The sequence below is a fragment of the Lontra canadensis genome, unplaced genomic scaffold (assembly GCF_010015895.1).
Source record: "Lontra canadensis isolate GAN:19392208 unplaced genomic scaffold, GSC_riverotter_1.0 scaffold103, whole genome shotgun sequence".
Lineage (NCBI taxonomy): Eukaryota > Metazoa > Chordata > Mammalia > Carnivora > Mustelidae > Lontra > Lontra canadensis.
Genome location: NW_022631097.1, coordinates 1,439,258 through 1,445,190, shown reverse-complemented (window position 1 = coordinate 1,445,190; position 5,933 = coordinate 1,439,258).

Here is a 5,933-nt window from a genome sequence, read left to right as displayed (position 1 = left end):
CATTGCACTACTGGGTATTTACCCCAAAGATACAGATGTAGTGAAAAGAAGGGCCATCTGTACCACCAGTGTTTATAGCAGCAATGGCCACGGTTGCCAAACTGTGGAACGAACCAAGATGCCCTCCAATGGACGAATGGATAAGGAAGATGTGGTCCATATACACTATGGAGTATTATGCCTCCATCAGAAAGGATGAATACCCAACTTTTGTAGCAACATGGACGGGACTGGAAGAGATTATGCTGAGTGAAATAAGTCAAGCAGAGAGAGTCAATTATCATATGGTTTCACTTATTTGTGGAGCATAATGAATAGCATGGAGGACAAGGGGAGTTAGAGAGGAGAAGGGAGTTGAGGGAAATTGGAAGGGGAGGTGAACCATGAGAGACTATGGACTCTGAAAAACAATCTGAGGGTTTTGAAGGGGCGGGGGGGTGGGAGGTTGGGGGAACCAGGTGGTGGGTATTGGAGAGGGCACGGATTGCATGGAGCACTGGGTGTGGTGCAAAAACAATGAATACTGCTAGGCTGAAAAGAAAAAAAATAAAATAAAATGGGTCTGTATATATAACAAAACTATACAGTTTTTCCTTTTTTAAGCCTTGTTGAGATATAATTCACATACCATACAATTAACTCATTTAAAGTGTAAACTCCAGTGATTCTTAACATATTCACAAAGTAGTGCAACCATGACCACAATAAATTTTGGAACATCTCTATTACTGCATAAAGAAATCCCATAACCATTAGCAACCATTCCTCATTCTCCCTGCTCCTTGCCCCAGCAAGCATTAATTTACATTCTTTCTTTATGGATTTGCTTACTCTGGGCATTGCATATAAATAGATAAAAAATACGTGGGTTTTTGTGCCTGACTTCTTTCACTCAACATGTTTCCAAGGTTCACTCATGCTGTAGCATGTCTCAATACTTTATGCCCTTTTACAGCCAAATAATATTCTATTGTATAAATACATCACATTTTATTTGTTCATTCATCAGTTGATGGCCATTTGGGTTGTTTCCACTTTTAGATGATAGCAGTTTTTAAAACAACTCAAAATATAATTTCTCAATTCACTGTTCTAGTGGGAAAAAGCACTCTAGATTCACTTTGGTTCAAACCTGAGTTCATGGCTAGTGCTGGCAGGACCATACCTTACCTGCTTCCTCTGTGACCTCAGGCCACAGCAGTGCCAATTATTAGGAATAATGTTCAATTAAGACTACACACTGAATTGAAAGTGAGCTTAACTTTTCTTGACATATTGTCAATTTAGCTTTAAGATCTACCCTGAGAAAATGACAATCAAACCAGACAGACAGGCCACAACCTAGCTTCAGTTGGATCTAGTTCTTTTCTTTTATTTTTTAAGCCATGACTCAGTGTTGCTCCATTGTGCAACATTTTCTAATTTGACAAATTGATCTTCCTTGTATGATCAGAGAATGACATGAAAAATATTGATTTTAGTTACAGGTTATAATGGCATCTTGGAACCATCTTAATATCAGGTATAGGAAGTAAAATTTATTTAACATCAGTTCAGGGTAAATTCCCCTGAACACGTGATGAAGTTCATCAGTATTCCAGGGGTCCCTGTGGACCCTCAGTGTATTCTGTTTCTCTACTTTATCTCCTGTTCTTGGGGGCCCGGGCAGAGAAGATCAATGGAAAGCAGACATTGTCCCATGATCAGTGGGCTTAAGCCTTGACTTTCCCAACCTTGGGCAATGTGAAGATAAAGTTACTGCCAGTGTTAAGCCTCAATCCACTGGAAAAAGAAAAACAGAAGTGATTGTGTTCTCTGGAAGGCAAGGCCCTAAATGCAGAGTATCTCATGTTTTCAAAGTAGGAAAGTATCCATAGCTAATATTTGGTTGGGCCCATGGTGCATGTCTTTCTCACTCCAGCCTGGGCCTGTCCCATCAGAGACAAAGGGCCCTTGCTGTGCACCTGTGGAGAGGAGAGGTTCGATGAAGGGAGGAAGGGCCAGCCCCTTTATGCTCTTATTGTTTTAAGCAGAGTTTTGCAAAGGGAGTGGTTCTGGAAGTAAAGCAGGGCACGGAGTGTCTGAGCCTGGAATGTTTTGAAATACATCTGCTCTAGAGACCCTCTGTCACCAGGCCTTACATGGATGCTCATTCCCCACTTCTCCACCCAGGACTGCTGACTCTTCCATCCACTGCCAAGGACAACACTGGCCAGTGGAAATGAAGTATTTGCTGACCACTGCCCCTACCCGTACCCCCCAGTTTAGGTGACCTGGAGCTTTTACTAGTAGGGAAGGTGGGGGGAGGGGGATAAATAAGAAAATGCATTAAGCGGTAACCTCCTTAAAAGTTTATATTAAAAATATTCAGCTCAGGTCATCATGACCTCAGGGTCTTGGGATCAAGCCCCACATTGGGCCTTCTTCTCAGCAGGGAGCCTGCTTCCCCCTCTCTCTCTGCCTGCCTCTCTGTCTACTTGTGACCATCTCTCTGTCAAATAAATAAATACAATCTTTAAAAAAAAAAAGTTTCTCTTAAAGCCTACAGCCCAGGACAACAAACATTTACAATGGCATCAGGAATGTGCCATGCAGAGGGCATCTCTCAGAGAGTTCACAGAGAGCAGTGGGGTCAGAATGGGGCTGGAATCCAAAATACACGCCACAAAGTACAGAAATAGACATGAGCCCTGGGTGCAGCGGAATAAGGGAAGCACCACAGTGATGACACCAGTTAGGTTTCTAAAGGACAAAAAATCACCCTGAAAACAACATAGGGACAAGGAAGGGGATTAGAGGATGAGAGGCCATGTTCCCCAGTAGAGGGTGAATAAGTGTTGTGGGTGTGTAAGCATGAGTGAGCATGCTTAGTGATGTATTATGTATGATTATACAAATGATTTTGTGATCTGTCTGCAAAGTCCTCTGGGCATTTTAGTACTTCCCCTGTCAGTGTTCATCACATTTTATTAAAAATTTTTTTTTAAGATTTTATTTATTTGTCAGAGAGAGAGAGCACAAGCAAGGGGAGTGGGAGGGGAAGAAGCAGGCTTCCCACTGAACAGGGAGCCTGATGTGGGGGCTCATTCAATCCCAGGACCCTGGGATCATGATCTGAGCCAAAGGCAGATGCTTAATGACTGAGCCACCCAGGCACCCCTTATTAAAATTCATTTAAAATTTTTCAGACTTCTCACTATATTGTAAAAGTCATGTCTATCTTGATCAATCTTAAGAAGACCTTAATAAATGGAAAGCCATATTTCATGTTGCTAGATGAAAATTTTCCCAATCTCGCGAATGGAACCAGCGTTCATGTACTAGAGGCCGAACGGTCTCCAACCAAGATTATAGATTCCAAAAAAACACCAAGGCACCTGATAGTCAAATTGAGGAATCATAATTGTAGGTATAATCTCTTGAAAGCTGCTAGGACAAAGAGGCTCCTTACTTACAGAGGAAAGCCCATCAGAATAACGTCAGACCTGTCTCTGTCCACAGAGACCTAGCAAGCCAGAAAGGGCTGGCAAGATATATTCAGGGCACTAAATGAGAAGAACATGCAGCCAAGAATACTTTATCCAGCAAGACTGACATTCAAAATGGATGGAGAGATAAAGAGTTTCCAAGACCAGCAAGGCTTAAAAGACTGTGCAACCACCAAGCCAACATTGCAGGAAATATTAAGGGGGGGTCTATAAAAGAGGAAAAATCCTAAGAATATCATTGAACAGAAATATAGAGACAATCTACAGAAAGAAAGACTTCAAAGGTAACACGATGTCAATAAAAACGTATCTATCAATAATCACTCTCAATGTGAATGGCCTAAATGCGCCCATAAAACGGCACAGGGTTGCCGATTGGATAAAACGACAGGACCCATCCATATGTTGTCTACAAGAGACCCATTTTGAACCTAAAGATACACCCAGACTGAAAGTGAAGGGATGGAGAAGCATCTTTCATGCCAATGGGCCTTAAAAGAAGGCCGGGGTAGCGATTCTCATATCAGATAAATTAGATTTTAAACTAAAGACCGTAGTCAGAGATACAGAAGGATACTACACAATTCTTAAAGGGACTATCCACCAAGATGATCTAACAATTGTAAATATCTATGCCCCCAATATGGGAGCAGCCAATTACATAAGAAAACTGTTAATCAAGATAAAGAGTCATATTGATATGAATACATTAATAGTAGGAGATCTTAACACGCCTCTCTCAGAAATAGATCATCGAAGCAGAAAATCAATAATCATGTTGCTAGTTGAAAAAGTATAATTTTATAAAAATATAAACATCCAAAGTAAACTATGAAATGTTTAATGTGATCCTAATCAAAATCTCAATGGGATGCTTTTGTAATGTGATTCCATATTTAAATTTCATCTGTATGGGTAAATACAAGAATATTCAAGCCAAAGTTTTAAATAACAAATCACATTTCAATCGTATTTTAAAACTGTAATAATAAGGCAGATGATGCTCATATAGAAATAAGCTAGATCAACAGAACAGAATAAGAAATTTCAGGGGAAAATTAGGTATATAAGGTAATTCAGTTATTATAATGGAATTATACAGTAAACCGGATTGGAATAACTGACTCATCATTAGGAAAACAATTCACCCAAATGGCTTGTCAAGTGTTCAAGTCAAGCCAATGCCTGGCACAGGTGTTATAGCCATCTGTGAGTTTGTCCACAAGCACACTGGTCTCTCACTGCCAAGGGACGTCAGTGTGTAAGAGGGAGTAAAGTGTGTCTTCTGGGTATTGGCTGACCCATCTGATCATTTCATATGCCCAAGAATCTTGTGTCCTGTTGAAGACATCTTATGTCATCTGCATGGTATTTATGTTATCTGACTTTTTTTGGAGTACATGGTGTATAGAGGAAGAAAGTCTGCCCTCCAACAGTGAATTTACAGTGGGCAGAGTCTGGTCCTTCCTCCAAGGGAGAAAAGAACTCAACCAACAACCTGATGCAAGTAAAGAGCAACTTACAATGAATTCATGGGGGCTTTTGAAAGGTTTCAAAATGAAGGATTGTACATTCAACAGTCCAGTTATAAATAAATTTCATTATGGTTAGTTGAGTGCCTAGAAAGGTGGAAGAAAAAGACAGGAAGAACTTCCATATATATAGAAGGCAGACACTTAACTAACTGAGCCACCCTGGTGCCCCAGGAAAAGTTTTTTAAAAGAAGATGACAGGGGTGCCTGGCTGGCTCAGTTAGTTGAGTGTCTGCCTTCCCCTCAGGTGATGATTCCAGGGTCCTGGAATTGAGCCCCACATCAAGCTCCCTGCTCAGCAGGGGGTCTTCTTCTCCCTCTGCTACTCACCCTGCTTTTGCTCACTCTCTCTTTCTCTGTCAAATAAATACTTTAAAAAAAGAAGATGACAAAAAAGTTCAGAAGATGGATGGAGGTGATGACTGCACAACAATGGAACATTAATGTCACTAAATGGTACATTTAAGATAGTTAGGATGGTAGCTTTTATGCTGTGTATATTTTATCAAATTAAAAAAAAAAGGAACCAGGAGGAGAGAAGAAAGCTCCAAGGGAAGCCGGGATGGTGGAGAGAAGCCTGGGCTCCTCTCTCTCAGTTTGCACCCCCCTTCCATGAGTTTCCAGTGGGCTGCCCTGGGCTGATGATTTCCATTCAAGACATCCCTGCTCCTCACTGGTACCAGGACACAGCAGGTTCAGATCTATTCCTGTGTCAGGAATTCAGCTTAGGAAATATTTTTTTTGTTTTGTTTTGTTTCTTTCTCTCTTAGGTTGCTACTTCAAGTGACTTGTTTGGGTCTCTGGAAAAGTGTTCTTAGACAATGGGCATCCCAGACAATGGGAACTTCTGTTCAGATATTTGTATAATAGTATCAGTCATCATTTCATATCTACACTTGCCAGTGCCTTTGAT